The sequence below is a fragment of the Coenobita brevimanus genome, chromosome 68, assembly GCF_032717465.1.
Source record: "Coenobita brevimanus isolate Jiangsu-jjx chromosome 68, ASM3271746v2, whole genome shotgun sequence".
NCBI classification, from domain to species: domain Eukaryota; kingdom Metazoa; phylum Arthropoda; class Malacostraca; order Decapoda; family Coenobitidae; genus Coenobita; species Coenobita brevimanus.
Genome location: NC_137021.1, coordinates 5,970,087 through 5,989,734, shown reverse-complemented (window position 1 = coordinate 5,989,734; position 19,648 = coordinate 5,970,087). Strand labels below are relative to the sequence as shown.

Here is a 19,648-nt window from a genome sequence, read left to right as displayed (position 1 = left end):
TGTCGAGTCCATACAGCGGCAGTCACTGTGGTGCTGTTCCCCAAGGAGGAGGGAAACAAAGATGCGTACAGTGGCCATTACCGCGTTTCTGTCTCTGCCTGGTTTACCAGCTTAAGGGCATACAGTGGCCCTCCCTTCCCCGGTGCGTGCAGTGGCAGTCAACGCAGGTCTGGTTCCAGGGGTGGCTGCAATCTACGTGCCTACATTGGCAGTCATGTCCTGCCCGGTGCATACAGTGGCCATCACAACGGTGACACTCGGCTGTGTCTGTGGACAATTCCCACCCCGATCCCTGACAAGGGCTGGCCCGGCTATGATATAGTTGCCCCGGACTGATTTCCTGCTGCTGGCCGTTTTGAATGAAAATGGGCGTAGGTCCGTGGACCGCCTAGGCCTGTCTCTCTTGGGTCCGGCACTCCCTTCATATGCCCCTCCATGGAGTCTTCCTGGGGTGGGCGTGGGGCCGTGTGTCCTTCCCGGGGTGGGTGTTGTGACACCTTTCCATGGGTGTCTCGGAGAGGCAGACATTTCACCGTCATACGAAGAATAATGTAATTACCGAGGCCAGTCTTACACCACCATCTGATGTTATCAGCTATTAAAAAAAGAGAGATGGAGATATGGTTCGAGATATCGACTTTCCCAAGCCATAAATAATGCAGTTCCTTCGACACAATCTGGAGAAGGAAACAGTAGTTAGTTTTATTACATGCAAACATTATGCCCTATTCAAAATTCATTATCATATAATGAAAGTACTTGACCAAAATAAAAACTTAATACTAACCTCTTAAAAATTGAAGTTAAAGACAACCCAAGCCATGTTGAAATAAAAGAAATTATTTCAAGACACGAAAAATAAAAGAAACCGCAAATTATGAAAAGCGACCCAAAAACATTTTTTAATTATAATACGAAGAGAAAAAAAACACGAAAAACATTATTTACTAACAAAAATATAATGACATCAAAATACTAAAATAAATTCTGTATATCAATAACCTACCTCCCATGAACCTCAGTTTTCAGTTGTTGCCTTCTCACTGTCCTTCTTCCAACCTCGCCATCAGACGTCACCTCGTTGGCGGGAAAATTCAAATCATATTGGCTCGTTTCATTGCTTCAGGCCAACTGGAAAATTCGAATCATATTGGCTCGTTCCATTCATTCAGACGTTTTGGCGCGAAATTTCAAATCATATGATAGTTTCGTTGCGTCAGGGTTTTGGCGGGAAAATTTGAATTATATTGGGTCGTTCCGAAAAAAAAAAAAAAAAAAAAAGGAATATTTTGGGGGGTCTTTCGTTGGTGCAGGGATTTTGCCTCCCTAACACCTTTTCCGAAGCGATTTATTTTGCTTATTACATCCTACTGTCCTCTTTTTGTTGCGTAAATCCTTCCAATATCGCCATACTCTCCATATATAACATACAAAAGGATACTAACCAGCCATATCCAAAAATAAATAAGGAAGAGGTGTTAGGGGCCTCATCACCATTCTCTGCATACTCGTAAATAATTGACGATATTAGGCAGTCGTATACAAAAATAAATCGCTAAAGAAGAGGTGATAGGGACTAAGGAGCATATTGCCGTACTCTGCATAAATAACGTACAAAACGAAATTAGTCAGCCATATCCAAAAAATAAGTCGCTAAGGAAGAGATGTTAGGGATTAAAAACGTACAAAAGGATATTAACAAGCCACATCTAAAAATAAATCGCTAAAGAAGAGGTGTTAGGGAGAATATGAACCTTATAATGCATGAATTTTGAACCTAACGACCGTATTTTAAAAGACGTAGGTTCGTTACACTTGATCTCTTGCGATTTAGTTTGAATTTGACACCTTGAATTTCTCCAGTAATTTTTATGTAGTCAGAGAGAGAGAGAGAGAGAGAGAGAGAGAGAGAGAGAGAGAGAGGATAATGAAGAGTGATGTAGAGAATAAATCGGTTCAGAAGAGGTGTTGCGTATCCTTTTATATTGCTACCCAACTATAGTTTTTAAATGTTGAATCTCCTTGGTTTCTAGTCTATTTTCACTTCGATTCACAAAATGAGTTGCTACAGAACATTTGTTACGAAGTCTCATGCAATTTACCAGCATCAATTTTTCGATAGCAATGAATCTCCTTGGTTTCTAGTCAATTTTCACTTTAATACACAGAATAAATCGCCACAGAACATTAGTTACGAAGCTTCATGCGACTTACGATCATGAATTTTGAGACAGGAATGAATCTCCTTGGTTTCTAGTCGGTCTTCACTTTAGTATACAGAATAAATCACTACAGAGCAGGTTTTACGAAGCCTCATGCAAATTACCAGCATCAGTTTTGAGATGGGAAAGAATCTCCTTGATTTCTAGTCGATTTCCACTTTAATATACAGAATGAGTCGCTACAGAGCAGATTCTACAAAGCCTCTTGCAATTTATGAACATGAATTTTGAGATAGGAATGGATCTTCTTGGTTTCTAGTCGATTTTCACTTTAATATTCAGAAAAAATCGCCATAGAACATTTGCTACAAAGCCTCATGCAACTTACAAGCATCAATTTTGAACGAAGAATGAATCTCCTTGGTTTCTAGTCTATTTTCACTTCGAATCACAGAATGAGTCGCTATTGAACATTTGCTCTGAAGCCTCAAGCAACTTGCGAGCATGAATTTTGAGATAGGAATGAATCTCCCCTGTTTCTAGTCGATTTTCACTGTAATGGAACAAATCGCTACAGAACATTTGTTACGAAGCCTCATGCAACCTACGAGCACCAGTTTTGAACTAGGAATGAATCTCCTTGGTTTCTAGTCTATTATCACTTTAATATATAGAATGAGTCGCTACAGAACAATTGTTACGGAGCCTCGTATATGCAAATAACCTAGTGTACCAAATATGATGCTAGTCACGAAGAAGAGCTTTGGAGAAATTTGATAGTTATGAGGTATGAGTCTCCTTGGTTACTAGTTAAAGCAGCCCTCAAATTTGACTACACAGGGCCAGAGTCTCCTTGGTTACAAGTCAAATCAGCCCTCCAGTCTAGCCAAAAAAGGATTACGCATTTTGTTGGTAGGTAGGTAGATAGATAGGTATATAGATTGATAGGTTCGTTAGTAGGTAGGTAGGTAGATATTGATAAGGGAGGTAAAACTAGGTAGATTGGTATAGATAAGTAGGTAGGTAGGTTGGTAAGGAGGTAGGTAGATAGATAGATAGGTTGGTAGATAAGTAGGTAGGTAGGTAGGCAGATAGGTGGGTAGAAAGACCGGCATTATAGGTAGATATAGAGGTAGGTAGGTTGATAGCAGGTAGAGATAGGTAGATAGATTAAGGTAGATACAGTAGAGGTAGGTAGGTTGATTGGTAGGTAGGTTGGTACGGTAGGTAGGTAGACCGGGATGTAGGTATAGGTAGGTAGATTGGTAGTAGGTAGGTAGGTAGATTAATTAAGGTCGATAGAGAGGTAGGTAGATTAATTGGTAGATAGCTAGATAGATACTGGGAGATTTATGTAGATAGAAATTACAGTTGGAAAATACTACATAGAAACCTCATTTTTATCAGTTATTCTTTATATTTCATCTTGGGGTTAATAATCACTAAATAATTTATCGTTTAAATAAATGACAATAATTAGCGTAGAATAAGCGTAACATATTTTTTCAAGCAGTTAATGATTTTTCCTAACGATTGCGTGATAATGCAGGGAAGAAATTCGTATATCGTCGTTTATCGTTGTTATTTCTTAGTTATGGTGTCCTATGGTGATATTAAATGATTTATAGCGGTTTATTCTTTATCTAAAAGGCAGAAAAAGTAGTATGAAAAAATAATAAAGGATTTTTAGGAAATAATGGTAAAGTGTGTTTTTGTCGAGTGAGAGCTCGTTTATCATCGGAATTTGTTATAATTTGTTGTTTATTATGATTTATACGTAATCCTGGTGCTATTAAAAGATTGGTATTTATTTAACTGATAACTAGAAAGCAGAAAAGGAGGGGGAAAAGTAGCATAAAGCAAATATTTTGAAGGTATTTCAGATTTGAATCGTACGTCTGGCAGTTAGACCCTCATTTATTATCGTTATATTTAGCTGTATGTCATGTTGGTGGGATTAAATGACTATTAATTATTTAACTGACAATTAGAAAGCAGAAAGAGTAGTATAAAAGAAGGATATGAAGTTGTTCTTTTCAAATTTGAAATCATACATCTGGCAGATAGAATCTCACATTTATTATAGTTATTGTTAGCTGTATGTCATGGTGGTGGGATTAAATAGCCAATAATTATTTAATTGATAATAATAATGCAGAAAAACTGGTAAATAAGAAGAATATGACGCTTTTTTCCCCCCAATTTTAATCGTACGTCTGGCACTTCGTGGTGCCGGAGGCTGTGACTACGCTGCTGCCGGCTCAGTCCCTCCTCTACTCTAGGCGAGGGGGGGAGGTGCGTCGTGGCTCGCTTTTTAAGGTAAGTTCCAAGTTTTCCTTACTTTATTATATACACACGAAAAACTTCTATATGGAACTTTTTAACGATATTGAGGTTAGAAATAAATAAGTGGAGGATTATTTTGATTTTTTTTTGCCAATTATGGAGCACTCTACGATATCCAATATGGCGTATACATACCACTGAATTCTCACTTCGATTTTTGCGAATTTTCTTCCCCTTTGGAAGTTATTTTTGAAATTTGAAAAGCACCATGGCAATCTAGAGATTAATTTAGGATATATATAATTCCTCTAGAATGAATAACTTCTAAGTTTGAAGAAACTTATATGGTGAAATCGCTTGCTTAGAGTCCGTAGCTTCGTCTGAAGCGATATAATTTTACATATATTGCCATATTGTATAGTATAATAAATAATTTTTGCATAGTTTGAAGCTTATGCCCCAAAGGGGATATATAGTGGAGAATAAAGTTGCTGGGAAGATTTTCACTCCCTGAGGCCCAAGATTTTAATTTCCATGCTATGACTTTTTGAAGTCAGGATTTTTCAGATTATAGTATGTTTTGATTTTCATTATTTTCATTTTTTTTTTTTTTTTGCACATTTTGAGACTGCATTTTTTTGGAAAGGCCTTTTTAGGATGGGTATTTTGAGATTTGCATTTGTCGATTTTTTTTTTTTTTTTTAGGATGGGTATTTTGAGATGTGCACTTTCGATTATTTTAGGATAGATCTTTTGAGATTTGCATTTTTCGTATCGATTTTTTTATTGGTTTTCTTGTTTAGGGATACTTTGAGATTTACGCTTGCCATGCCCCCTTTGTTCATGGATACTTTGAGATTTGCACTTTTTTCATGGGTTTTTGACATTTTAAGATTTGTACTTTTTTCGTCATTTTCTTTTTTCTGATGGGATGAGTTTTACACTTTACATGTATTTATGGGTATTGAGATTTGCACATTTAACTTTTTCTGATGGATTTTTGAGTTGCGCTTTTAATGTGTTTTATGGATGTTTTGATATTTGCACCTATTGTCATGTCCGGAAATTAATTTTTTAAGATCAGAAATATACGGGGTGTTTTTCTGATTTAACATGGACAGCCAAAAAATGTACAAGGTTGACTATGGGATTTTCATTATTATTATTTTTTACATGAAGATAACGTAACCTAACCTTTGACTTTGCAACGAAAGTACTGTAGTCATACAGAACAGTGGTTAGGAACACAAAATGAGTCTGATCCATGAAAACTATGCCTATGGCATATTCATCAAATTTTCTTTTTACTCGATAACTGAACCGAACCTTTGACTTAAAAATAACTGGTATAAGTTCTATAGAACAGTCGTAATGGTGATTGGAACATGAATGTTTTTAAGACGTATATATATATTTTTTTTTAAGATAATCTAACCTGACGACCGGAGAATAATTTACAATGTGCCAGAGAACCATCGTAAATTGAAATGTAAAGTCTTATTATTTTTTTTTAGCTGAGACATTTTCCCACAACCAAAGCTAATTAATTTCACCTATCAGCTCATCTAATCTAAAATTCGCCTAAAATAAATTGTCTGAGCAATAAATCACTTAAACCTAAACATTTGGGTAGATTTTTACAAGTTGCCGGTACACCCCCCTAGGTAGTGCAATATATTTTTCTGGTAGTTGTTGATGCGATTTAAATGTTTTTGACTTTCATTTTTGTCGAAAATGCCTCATTTACCCTATTTTCCAGTCATGAACTTTGGACAAGGTGAAATCAAGCATTTTCCGAAAAAAATGAAGTAATAAAACAACTCAGATCGCATCAAAAACCACAAGAAAAATATACTGCACCACTGGTTAATGTAACGGAACAGACGATGTAACGTAACCTCACCAAACATAACCCAACATACCTAACCTATCCTAGGGGAATGCTTACCTTACTGTAGATAAGAGGGTCGTCTGGGTCGTTGTCCTCCAGGGGTAGGCCTAGTGGGATAGCGGCCACAGAACCAGGTCTTTCACGTGGCCGATCTGACTGTGGTGGGTATAGTGCGGCTGCAGCAACGAGGTGTAGAGTCTGCTCAGCGTTGGCGTGTAGTTACGGATACCTAGAGAAATACTGTTCAAAATATTGTCCTTAGTCCAGGACGCTTTGACCACTCCTTTGTTTTACCACAGTCTTTCAGTGGTCTGCGTATTGGTGGTCGGGTTGTCTGGGTCCACAAGTTCCTCCTTGTGGTTTATCACACAACGCGTGTACCCTTCGTCCGCCAGCTGTCGATAGGCAGCCCAACCATCACTGTTAATGATGCTGCCTGGCCGAATTAATTTTTTGATAATCTGTCCAAGGGTTACTGCACTCCTATCAAGTCCCCCTTCACAAAGGACACCAAGAAAAACTTCTTTTCGACCCTTTCAATCCCTCTGAAAAGCAACACGTCCCTTAGGTTTCTCCCACAATCATATTTTGCCCTCAAAAAAAAATTCATCAATCTCGACGCCAGGCTGGTTCTGTAGCCACGAAGGGGGCACTTCTGAGCAAAAGCTTCGCCAGTCCACACTCGTTTTTGTTGACCACACATAACGTCGTGGTTCCAGAACTTTTGAATCCAGTGGTTTATGAACAATATAATTTGCCAAGCAGGAAGGTGTGTTATCCAAAAAAGTTCCATTGTAGTCAGAAACTCAAAAACTACTGTACCCGTTTCTTGGTTTTTGCGTACTTTTTGTACCGACCACTGTACCACTGATGTCTTTTCTAAATTTACATGGTTCCTGACAGCCTGAGCAATAAACTTCAGAAGGTAATGCACTGTATCTTCTAAGAAACTCAGTAGCCTCAGGTTGAGTGAAAACTCTTAATCACCTGTAAATAATCAATAACCCACCCGGGACACAGCACATCTTTCTTCAGAGGCTTTACCGAGAAGGATTTGAATTTTCCATCTGCAAGTAATCAAAGATCGGGGTTCAGATTCATTGGTAGAATACCATCATGTAACCTAAAGTAGGCCTGTGGGTGATAGACCTACGAGACGCATGTGCAGTCGAAGGGAAGAGAAACATACGAATGCATGCTTTTTTAACAAGGACTGGCTGAGTGAAGATCTATGGTATGATTTTTTTTTTCTATCTATCTATTGCCAGACGCCTTAATCCCGTAAGGGGTGGCCACAAACATATCGCCTCCATGTCGCCCCAACCAAGTCCAAAACCCACCCAAAAATTGTCCAAAAATAAGTGTCTAGCTCACCTAAATCCCCAAACATCTTTAAAACACACTAAACTAACCCTAAAAGCTGTTTGTAACTCGCCTAAACCCAAAAATACGATCAGAAAATCATCAAAAATCTATCTATCTATCTATCTATTGCCAGACATCATAATCCCGTAAGGGGTGGCCATTTGACTTTGAGTTATTTGTTTTACGGGGAGGGGCACTAACCCTCCACCAACCCACTTGTTGACACGTAGGGAGCACGTATGGTTTGGTTATATGGTTACCACCCAGCGTTGTAAATGGTTTCTTGGCTTACAGGAAACCATTTGGCTTGTCACTCAATGTAAAGCCACCTGTAAAGGAAAGAAAAGCAATAAGAAGTGACAGGAAAGATGGGAGAAATAGGAAGAGAGGAGGACAGGCACAGAAAAAGAATGACAAAGGCTAAGGAAGAAGTAGGCAGCACTACATCAAGTGAGTGGATGATGGTGAGAAATAGGAAGAGAGGAGGGCAGGCACAGAAAAAGAATGATAAAGGCTAAGGAAGGAGTAGGCAGCACTACATCAAGTGAGTGGTTATGGGGGTTCGTTATGATCAATTGGGGATATACTATACATTAATGGTGCAAAAATTCCTGAACTGCATATCGGCAACTTGTAAAATACCAGAATTTGTAGGTCAAAATAATTGTATTTATAAGTGGTTGTGTGAAAGATATAATTCCCTCACAGCCCAAGCTAATTAGATTCACATTAGCTCCTCTTACCCAGAATTCCCCTAAAGTCAGTTGTACGAGAGCAATAAATGACCTAAAAATTTGTTGGTCAAAATAATCGTATTTTAAAAAAGTTGATGTGAAAGATTTATTTCCTCAAAAAGCAAAGTAGATTCACATAGTTTCATCTGACCCAAAATTCCCTTAAAATCAATTGTATGAGAATAAATAACTTGTCTAAATTTGTCAAACACTGTACCCCCAAAGATAACCCAATCTATTTGATGGTAGATTGAAATTATACATGTGGGAGTGGGAGACTGAGGATGAGATGGGATGGGGTGGACATACCGGTATGAGGAGGGGGGGATTGAGCTGGGAGCAGAACAGTGAAATGACGTTGGACAGGGTGACATGGAGGTGATTTGTTTGTGGCCACTCCTTACGAGATATGGGCGTCTGGCAAGAGATAAATAGATGGATAGACAGTTGCAACAATCGATTAACACCAGAATGAGTCACGAAGTGCTATAGAAAGTAGTACAGAGTATCTCGTTATAGCTTACAATCTTACAGCTTTGTATAGTTTACAATAATCGTATCTCATATTATAGCTTGAAATAATCATATCGCATCTTGTAGCTTAGTTATGGTATCTCATATTATAGCTTATTGTATCGCATTTTGTAACGCAGTAATCGTATCGCATTTTATAGCTTACAATAATTCTATAGCATTTTATTGCTTTCAGTAATCGTATCTGATTTTATAGCGTACAGTAATCGTACCTCATTTTATAGCTTACAGTAATCGTATCTCATTTTATAGCTTACAGTAATCGTATCTCGTTTTATAGCTTGCAGTAATCGCATCTCGTTTTATAGCTTGCAGTAATCGTATCTCATTTTATACCTTGCAATAATCGTTATCATTTTATAGCCTACAATAATGGTATTGAATTTTGCTTACAGTAATCATATTGCATTTTATAGCCAACAATAATCGTATCGCATTTTATAGCCTACAATAATCGTATCGCATTTTATAGCCTACAATAATCGTATCGCACATTTGATAGTTTACAATTACTGTATCGGATTCTTGTGGTGGTGATGTTTCGTTTTATATTATTTATTTTTGATATTTTTATTTTTTACTAGAGATGATTTTTGGATGGTTATGGTGATGATTTTTTTTTTTCTCCTTTCAGCGTAGTCCCGGGGCACAGCAAGGCGGGTGTGGGTGCGGGGCCTCTCACCCTTGTGTTGATCCTTGGGGCGGGGCTGGGTATCCCCCCGACAAGGCCGACCTCGACTGGCTTCCAGAAAACTGTAGGACCTGTCGGACTAGACCGGAGGGGGAGAAGGAGGGGTCAGTCCAAAGACAGCGGCGGCTAGTATGGGGCGTAGTTGACGCGGTAGTTGGGGTCCCTGGTTTCCGCAGAGAGGCCCCGAGGACACACAACGTCCGACTCGACGCATGGTATGTATACTCGTTCCCTCTCGCCCCACCTAAGCCCTCCTCTGCCTGTCAGTCCGCCCTTTTTCCGTGCCCCCAGTCTGATTTTATGCTATGAGGTGCTTGAATTAGCGGGGTGTGAGAGCCTGCCTCCACCTCATTCAATCCAAGAGTTCACTCATAGCCGCACATGTACGCGTAGGTGCATGTGTATGCGTTGCATGGATGTGTGCACCATTGTGTACACATCATGCGATAAAATCAACAGGGGGTGTGGAGATTGGGCGGAGCGACATTCTATGGCCGGAGAGTTTAGCTTCTTTCTTCAACCTCCTTCCTTTTTTTTTTTTCCTAAGTCTTTTCGTGGTCTGTATTATATACAAATTTTCCCTTCATCTATGTCACCCTGTCGCTCTGTCAGTCTATCTATCGCTTTCCCTGCTATATCTGTCTGAATTAACCCGTTCTCTCCATGTGGTGGTTTTAGATAGACGGGTGGGGTGGGGGGAGGGGGGTTGGTATAGTGATTAGAAGAGGCTTATGGGGAAATGGGATAGGACTGGCTCAGGTAGATAGATAGATAGATTTTATATTGGTCTGTCAGAGTTCTGGGTTTGTGGTCTTAGTCGTTTTGGTCCCAGGTTTCAAGCCATCAGTCTACAGTCTACTTCTACTGCTTCATCTACTGGTATATCCCATGTTGGTAAATGATATATCTGTATGTGTGAGTATGCTTTTACCAGTACAGTATATCCTTTAAGTATACTGGTACTGTTGGTATATTGTATTTTTATTACACCATATTATTTTCATTACAGTATGTTCTTTTTATTATTGGATACTTATAATATTACTTCAGTACTCATATTTTCACTTAAGTACTTGTATTTTCAATTCAGTACTCATAATTTCACTTAAGTACTCATATTTTTAGTACTTGTATTTTCACTTAAGTACATATTTTCAATTAAGTACCCATATTTTCAAATAAGTACCCATATTTTCAATTAAGAACCCATAATTTCACTTAAGTACCCGTGTTTTCACTTAAGTACCCGTGTTTTCACTTAAGTACTCATGTTTTCACTTAAGTACTCGTTTTCACTTCAGTACTCATATCTCCTAAGTACTCGTATTTGCACATACGAATTCGTATTCTCTTAAGTACCCAGATTTTCACTTAAGTAATCATATTTTTACTACAGTATACTAATATTTTTCACTACAGTGAACCCATTTATTCATCACTATATGAGTATATATACAGTATATCCCATCTATGGTAAACTTGTGTAACCTATATAGCCTACATGGTATGCTAACTACAGTGAATTATTTCAGATATATTTGTACTAAAATATATATATCTTGCAGTATACCAGCTGAGAACTGTAATTTTAAGTTGTATTTTGAGTACTGTAATTACTATTTTTGAGTCATGTACCAAATTTGTCATTTTAAGTACATTTGTCACAAACTAAATTTTGAGTACTGTAATTTAAAGTATATTTTGTCATTTTAAGTACTGTACTAAGTTTAAAGTACTAAATTTTTTTAGTAATTGTAATGACAATTTTTGTGGACAGTCATTTTAAGTACTAAATTCCTGAGTACTGAAAAAATAGTTTTGAGTACTGTTGAAAAGTACCGATTTTCTGAGTACAGTTAAGAAGTACTTAATTTTAGAGTACTGTTAAAAAGTACTATATTTTTTAGTACTGTCACAAGTACAAAATTGAGTACTGTAATTTGTACTGGTATCAGCAACTCAAAGTATTTTGTCAGTAACGTAAATCCAAGTTATCGTAAAGTAACATAAAGCCAAATTAATGTAAGATTCTTTTTAATAATACTTATTTGCTTGTAAATTAAATTATTATTGCTGTTAACAGTAAATATATAGAAAAATTGCCTTTTAAGTTTAAATTTCTTTATAAATTGGATTCATTTACAATTTAATTTGTATAGATTTAAGTATTATTGTCAGAGAATAGTAATATAGTCTAGATAGACACCATACATAGTTGTGGTGTCTGGATAGTGAAGGATAGTCACAATATAGACACCATTTCATTGTTGTGGTGTCAGAATAGGGATGAATAGTCAAGAATAGTCACAATAGTCAAGATAGACACCATACATAGTTGTGGTGTCAGAATAGTGAAGGATAATCACAATAGGCACCTTACATAGTTGTGGTGTCATGAAATAGTACAGAAAGGAGAGAGGATAGTAAAGTTACACAAGTCAGTCAGTAGTAAAGAATAGCCCCATAGTCAGGATGGCCCCATGATAGTCAGGATACAGGCACTATCAGAGGTACAGTTGGGCTGCTATCACAAGGAGGCTTTTGTGATGGTGGAACAACTGTATTTTCGACGGTTTGCTGTATATTGTGTTGTATTTTCAGACAGAAGACGGCGGCGGCGACATAGCCTGGGTACAAAGCTGGAGAGGGGTAAAGCAGGGGGATTGTGGAGACTGGGTGAGTGTAACCATCCTCTCACTTGTAGTTATTTTTTTACTACTTATTTATTTTTTTTTTTTTGAGGGAAAATTATCTTAATTTTTAGCTGTCTATTAATTGAGGGAAATTATACTTGCAACCATCCACTCGTACGATAGTTTTTTATTTCTTTGGGTAGGGAAAATCATGGAAGTAACCCACTCATTTGATGGAATTTCCTTTATTTGAAGAAAAAATTGAGTTTGTAATCATCCACTCGTAGTTGTTTGAGGCAAAGTTTAAAAAAAAATATGGTACTCATTCTGTTGATAATGATGGTAATTGACTAAAATGATGTGATGGTGGTGGTGATTATGATGATTTTGCTGTAATAATGGTAGCTAACATTTTTTTTTAAGATAGTGAAGATGATGATTTATAGTAATATATATGTTTTTTAAATTACAGCATAGGGGTCCCAGATGTTGCAGTACGCCCGAAGAAAAACAAACAAACAAGTGATCAATCAGTCAAGCCCAAGAGTGTCGACACAGGAAGTCTTCTTTGTCTTATGAATGCCCAAGAGTTGTGGGGTTCATGAAGGGGGCACGGGAAGCCTAGGAGTGTCGATGGTGAACTCTGGGATTGGGCAAGGCTGCAACTAGAGGAATTCCCTGTGGTTTTGTGGGGGAAGTTCCTGGACCTGGGACCTTGTTTGTGGCTGGTTTGTTGAAGGTGGGTAGATTGGTGTACGGTACGCTGGATTCTTAGCTAAAAAAATTTACGTCATAGCTAAGAAAATTATACTTCGTAGCTAAGAATATATAAACTTTTTGTAGCTGAGAATTTATATACTTGATTAATTGCTAAGAAAATTTATACTCGATTCATAGCTAAGATTTTGTACTTGATTTGTAGCTAAAAGAATTTATATACTTGATTCATAGCAGATAATTTTTGTACTTGGTTCATAGCTAAGAAAATTATACTTGATTCGTTGCTAAAAAAAAAAAATACCATATATAATTATAATGGTGGTCAGTGATTGTGGTGTTAATGGTGGTGATATTTATTGTAGAATTAGACGATGATTGTGGTTTAGGTGTTATCAGTTGTGGTATAGATATCAGTTGAATAGGTATCAATTGTGGTATAAAGGTTTTCAATTGTGGTATAGGTATTAAAAATTGTGGTATTGATGTAATTGATTGTGGTATAGGTTATCAATTGTGGTATAGGTATCAGTTGTGGTATAGATGTTAATGTTTTATAGGTGTTATCAATTGTAGTGTTAATTTCCTGTTTTTCCTTTTAGTATAGCATTTATTGTAGTGTTAATTTCCTGTTTTTCCTTCTAGTGTAGCGTTTATTGTAGTGTTAATTTCCTGTTTTTCCCTTTATGTAGCATTAATTGTAGCGATAATTTCCTGTTTTTCCTTTCAGTGTGGCCACAGGTGCGGGGCCGCCCAACTCTCGCGTGATCCGAGGGGCGTGGCCAGACACCCTTGCTCCATTTCGACCCCATAGCTGGCTGCCTAAAGACTGTATGACCTGGGACTAAAGGGTGGAGAAGGAGGGAGGCTGTAGGTGCGGTTAGTCAATCCAGCGGCGGTCAGGTAGCGGAGTTCGGGTGGTGGAGACTAGAGGACTGAGCCACGTGGGGCACTCCCAATAGTCCTGGAGGCCCGCCACTTCGCCAGCCAGCGCCAGTCGTTGGAGCATCTGTGGGGGATAAAGAAGGTGGGTTTTAAGATCACTATACCCCTTTCATCTTTTTTTTTAATTTATTTTTTATCTTTAGAAGGTAAAACAAAAATAAAAGTCCATGAGCCTAAAGGCCTCCTCTATTCATAAAATATTTAAAACTGGAATAAAATAAAAGTTGATTAAATGTTTGTGGAAAGCAAATTCCAGGAAGCGAATTCCATAGAGTAGTAGTTCTGGGGATGAATGAATTTTGATAAGCGGAAGTTCTGCATTGCGGGGGAGTGTGTGAGTTCATGGGCGCTCCCAGCTGCTGGAGTATTTCGAGAGAAAATGTGAAGGAGAGGCGCAATTGAAGCTAGTTCGTCAGAGCACTTACGTTAAAAATATTGATAAAGTAATGCAAAAGAAGCTACATGTTTACATACTGATAATGAAGGAAGGTCCTGCGTAATGACAGGATTATTGATTAATCTAATGGCTTTATTTTGAATTTTGTCCAACTGCCTTAGTGGAGGGGAGGCTAGATTGAAAAATTCAGGGATGGTTTGGCCATGTGGAGAGGATGCATAGCAAGAGACTGATGAGAGTGTGAGTGAGTTGGAGGGGAGAGAGAGGGGGAGGCAAAGGATGAGATGAAGGGATGGAGTAGAGAGGTATATGAGAGGGGGGTGTGAGCTGGGAGCAGGTCAGTGAAATGGTGGGGGACAGGGCGACATGGAGGCGAATTGTTTGTGGCCACCCCTTACGGGATTAAGGCGTCTGGCAATAGATAGAAAATAATTAATACATAATAATTTGGTTGTACATCTATTCATCAATTTTTTCATCAGTCTTCAAACTTTTTATTTATTTTTTTCCTACTTAAGGTATAAATTAAAAATTATGGAAATCTAGCCTTTTTTTTTTTAGGTATATACTGTATACTGTCTAATGATTGGTATGTACAATTTTGGTTTTATTTTGGTTTTCAGGGAGGTGAAAAACCTACCCATAAAAGTATATCGGAAGCAGCACATCTCTTGCAACTGAAAAATGGGTCGATAATTGTCGGCCTGAACAGTACTTGCAACACTGTATGGTGAGTGAATTATTAGTGTTATCCACTCACTTGATGTAGTTCTGCTTTAGGTGTCTGCCCTTTCCTCTCTTCCTGCTTTCCTCTTCTTTCTTTCCTTCATTCTTCTCTTCCTTCTGCCTATGGGTGACTTTGCATTCCCACTTCTGTCTTTCCTTCATTCTTTACTCTTCCTTCTGCCTATGGGTGACTACCTTCCCTCTTCTGTCTCCTTCATTCTTTCCTGTTCCTTCTGCCTATGGGTGACTTTACACTCCCTCATCTGTCTCTCTTTCCTTCATTCTTTCTTCTTCCTCTTGCCTATGGGTGACTTTACATTACCTCTTATGTCTTTCCTTCATTCTTTCCTCTTCCTTCTGCCTATGGGTGACTTTACTCTTCCGTCTCCCTATGGGTGACTTTACACTCCCTCTTCTGTCTCTTTCCTTCATTCTTTCCTGTTCCTTCTGCCTATGGGTGACTACACTTCATCTGTCTTTCCTTCATTCTTTCCTCTTCATCTTGCCTATGGGTGACTTTAGACTCCCTCTTCTGCCTTTCTTTCCTTCATTCTTTCCTCTTCCTTCTGCTTATGGGTGACTACTTTCCCTCTTCTTTCTTTCCGTCATTCTTTCCTCTTCCTTCTGCCTGTGGATGACTTTACACTCCCTCTTCTGTCTCTTTCCTTCATTCTTTCCTCTTCCTTCTGCCTATGGATGACTCTACACATAGTGACAAGCCAAATGGTTTCCTGTACACCAGGAAACATTTGCTACACTGGGTGGTAACCATAACACCAAATTATGGCACCTGGTGGTTTAGTGGGTAATTAAGGCACTCCAATCGGATTGAGCCAGTGAAGGTTTATATCCAAGGAGTGGTTGGGGTTTATTGCTCAGGTAATGCCACTCAGGGATGAATGAGGCTGGTCACTCGTCTTAAATGTCAGGACCAACTTGCCTAGCCCCGGCCTCCTGTGCTGCTCATGGGGGAACATAGGATTGGATATTATTCTTATTACTATTATTATTATTTTACCATTATTAGCATTACCAGTGTTAATAGCATTAGTATAAATATTACCATTTTTTATTACCATAACTTTATTACAATTATTGGATATTATTTTTTAGTATTATTATTTTACCGTTATTAGTATTACCAGTGTTAATAGCATTATTATAAATATTACCATTTTTTATTACCATAATTTTATTACAATTATTAACATTACCATTATTACAGTATTATTATTACCATTATCATAGTAAATATTAAAGTATTTTCTATTGCTGCCCTACATACAACACTGCTAATTTTTCTTTTCAGTAATAAATTAGAAAATAATTACATATCTGCCATCATGTATGTATATATATATATATTTTTTAAACAAATTGTATAGTTCCATTGTTACCTATATAATTTTTTTTATTGGTTTTCCAGTTTTTGAAAAAGTAAATATATTGAAATAGTTGTTTGATAGTATTTTTTTGTGTAAAGAATTGTATATTTGTGATTATTATTAAAGTATTATTACTACCACCACCACCACCACCACCACCCTCCTAATCATACCACCACCACCATATCCTACCACAATCACCACATCCTAACATCTTCCTATCCACATTCCAGATAAATAGCAAGAAGGGCGATAAGGAGAGAGTGCAAAAAAATCCAGTGCAAAGAAAAACAAGGAGAGTGATGGCCAATAATGAACTATACCCATGCTGACCAAGAATTTTCAAGATTAAAGTTAAGAATTTTCAAGATGCAAGATTTTTCATGATTAAAGTTGCAAGAATTTTCAAAATTTATTTCAAGAATTTTCAAGACATTTCAAGAATTTTCAAGATTTGTTGCAAGAATTTTTGAGATTAAAGTTTAAAGATTTTCAAAGTTGCAAGAATGTTCAAGTTGCAAGATTTTTCATGATTAAAGTTGCAAGAATTTTCAAACTTTATTTCAAGAATTTTCAAGACATATTTCAATTATTTTCAAGATTTGCCAAGAATTTGAAGAAAGTTGCCGAGAATGAAGAAATAAATTGCCCTTAGTCCTGGCTTTGCGGCCTGGAGCTAATTGGAGAAATAGTGGTTGTAAGTATTCGTGTATATTTCTGTATCTACCCACACTTATCTACTTATCTATTCATCTACCCACATACTTATCTACTCATGCATATCTACCCACATACTTATCTACTCATGCATATCTACCAACATACACTAGCTACATACCTACCAACATACAGTACAGTACATGCATACCTACCCACATAACCCACCCACATCTGTATCTTTCCAAATACCTACCCACACCTACCTACATACATACAGTATCTACCCACATACATATCTACCTACATACACTACCTACATACCTACCAACATACAGTACATATGTACCTACCAATGTACAGTACATACATACCTACCCACATCTACATCATTCCACATACTTATCTACCCACATACACTACATACCTACCTACCAACATACAGTACATGCATACCTACACATACATACCCACTCACATCTACATCTTTTCACATACATATCTTCCCACACCTACCTACATACTTGTCTACCCACATTACCTACATACCTACCAACATAGAGTACATGCACACCTACCCACATATATCTACATCTTTCCACATACATATCTACCCACACCTGCCTACATTTATCTACCTACATCCTTATCTATCCACATACACTACCTACATACCTAGCAACATACAGTACATGCATACATACTCACCCACATCTGCATCTTTCCACATATCTAGCCACACCTACCTACACTTATCTACCCACATACATTACTTACATATCTACCAACATACAGTACACAAATACCTACACTTATCTACCCACATACTTCTGCCCACATATCTACCCCCATACCTACCCACATTATCTACTTGTATGAAAGAATGTGAGTTTGGGTGGTGGTGTGGTAGGTAGAGAATTAGTCCTTTGGAGAGACTAACTAGGAGTGTTTGTGTAAGGTGGAGACTGAGGATGAGATGGAGGGATGGAGTAGTGAGACTAACTAGGAAGGTGAAGGAGAGACAGTATGAGTTGGAGGGATGGAGTGGAGAGGTGTGAGAGACTAACCAGGAGAGTATGACAGGTGGAAAGGGAGACCATGGATGAGATGGAAGGATGGAGTAGAGTTGTATATGAAACTAAATAGGAGAGAATGTGAAGTGGAGTGGAAGAACAGGGAGGGGGAGACCAAGGATGAGATGGAAGGTTGGAGTGGAGAGGTGTTTGAGCTGGGGGGAGGGCAGTGAAATGGTGGGGGACAAGGTGAAATGGAGGTGATTTGTTGTGGCCACCCCTTGTGGGATTAAGGCATCTGGCAATAGACACATTATAAAAGCTCAATTCAATAGCACTTCTTCATGACTAGCATTATATTCTAGTGGAAACAGATGTAAGCATTTTTATAATTAACATGGCCAAAATTATCATCTTTTTCCAGTTTATTTCGGACAATATTCTCCCTCTCCATAACTAGCATCATATTTTAGTGCTAATCTGTTGTTACAACTCAGCATTCAAGATGGAGAGATGGCAATTTTAGGCCAAGTTAGAGTAAAAAGAGTATAGCACTTCATGACTAGCATCATGTTCTATTATTCTATAGCTACACTTATTTCCATAGCATTTCTTCGTGACTAGCATCATATTCTAGTGTTAATCTGTTGTGCTTCTTTCCATAGCACTTCTTTGTGACTAGCATCATAGTTAGTGTTAATCTGTGATATAGCTTCTTCCATAGCACTTCGTGACTAGCAACATATTCTAGTGTTAGTTATTTGATAATTGCTAGAGACTGACTAGGAGAGAATAGTCATGAAAGACTGACTAGGAGAGATTAAATTTATGCAAGAGTCTGACTAGGAGAGTTTGTTATGCAAGAGACTGGCTAGGAGAGTTTCATGCAAGACTGACTAGGAGAGTATGTTTAAATTTATGGAAGAGACTGACTAGGAGTATATTTAAATTTATGGAAGAGACTGACTAGGAGAGTTTGTTTTGCAAGAGACTGATAAGGAGAGTTTGTTCTAAAAATGTTTGGTACTTATAATATTTAACCACTCTCTCCTCTGTTTGTCTGTCTGTCTGTCTCTCTCTCTCTCTCTCTCTCGTTTTTGATAACACTTATGTTTTTTTCAGAACCCACAAGCTCCTCTTTCTCTCTCCTCGACTGGGCTCAACTCCAGCTCTCTGGCATATGAGCCCAAATTCCTCTCCTCTCAGCTCACTCTCCTTGGCTGAGCTCGTCTCCTGTGGCCCCTAAGCAAGTAAGTTTTGATTCTCTTTCTCTCAGTATACATATAAAGTTTTATCTTGTTTCTATCACTTGATGAACGATGAGAATGGTTTGCACTGATGTGCCAGAAAGAAAGAAAGAAAAAGTGCTTGGATACTTTGTTTGACAAAATTACATTACCTGGCTAAATTTTGCCACCTTATTGTTTATTTAGAATATGAAAAACAAAAAATGTATATATTTTAAAATGGACAGTTTGCATCATTTAATGTACAGTTGGCCTAAGAAGTGAC

At 37.8% G+C, this 19,648-nt stretch overlaps 1 long non-coding RNA gene across 3 annotated transcripts in view; it reads left to right on the top strand.

Moving 5' to 3' along the window:
• LOC145405748 (uncharacterized) overlaps positions 1–19,648 on the top strand; it is a 39,177-nt gene that overhangs the window by 5,491 nt on the left and 14,038 nt on the right. Inside the window, exons 1-8 of one of the 3 annotated variants that reach the window (XR_013898448.1) lie at positions 4,443–4,481; positions 9,607–9,878; positions 12,265–12,339; positions 12,769–13,035; positions 13,744–14,040; positions 14,979–15,085; positions 16,700–17,163; positions 19,259–19,386. This is a non-coding gene — a long non-coding RNA (uncharacterized LOC145405748). Of the gene's footprint in view, positions 1–4,442; positions 4,482–9,606; positions 9,879–12,264; positions 12,340–12,768; positions 13,036–13,743; positions 14,041–14,978; positions 15,086–16,699; positions 17,164–19,258; positions 19,387–19,648 lie in introns of those variants that run through there. The other 2 variants (XR_013898446.1, XR_013898447.1) reach the window with 2 other exon arrangements.